Source organism: Plasmopara halstedii (genome assembly GCF_900000015.1).
Source record: "Plasmopara halstedii genome assembly, contig: Scaffold_614, whole genome shotgun sequence".
Classification (NCBI taxonomy): Eukaryota; Oomycota; class Peronosporomycetes; order Peronosporales; family Peronosporaceae; genus Plasmopara; species Plasmopara halstedii.
Window position 1 is genome coordinate 2,689,333 of NW_020187532.1, and position 411 is coordinate 2,689,743.

Consider the following 411-nt stretch of genomic DNA (forward strand, 5'->3'; position numbering starts at 1 on the left):
TGAAGCGTTGGCGCCGGAGCGGATCCAACGGTCCCGCGACCACCCAGAAATTGAAACAGCAACTGAGTCTGGGCACGGAGTGCAACAACCTCCATTTTTAACGGCGCCAAGCGCTCCACCGTCGCACGCAGCGACGCATTTGCCTGCTCCACAGCTAGGAGCTCCGATAGAGCGCGGTAGTCCTCATCGCGATGCAACCGGCGCACGACGTGCTATAAACCGTCAAGAGCGTCCGCACAGCGATATGCTACTTCAGCATAACGCTCAGCGGAGCTTCGATCACGATGGACCTCGTCCTCAAGGGCTCGGAGAGCATCATGAGTCAACGGCAGCGGTCAACCCGTTCTTCACCGCCTGCCACCGACTCTTCTCGATGAGAACGGTGACGTCCACTATCACGTGGAACGTCTT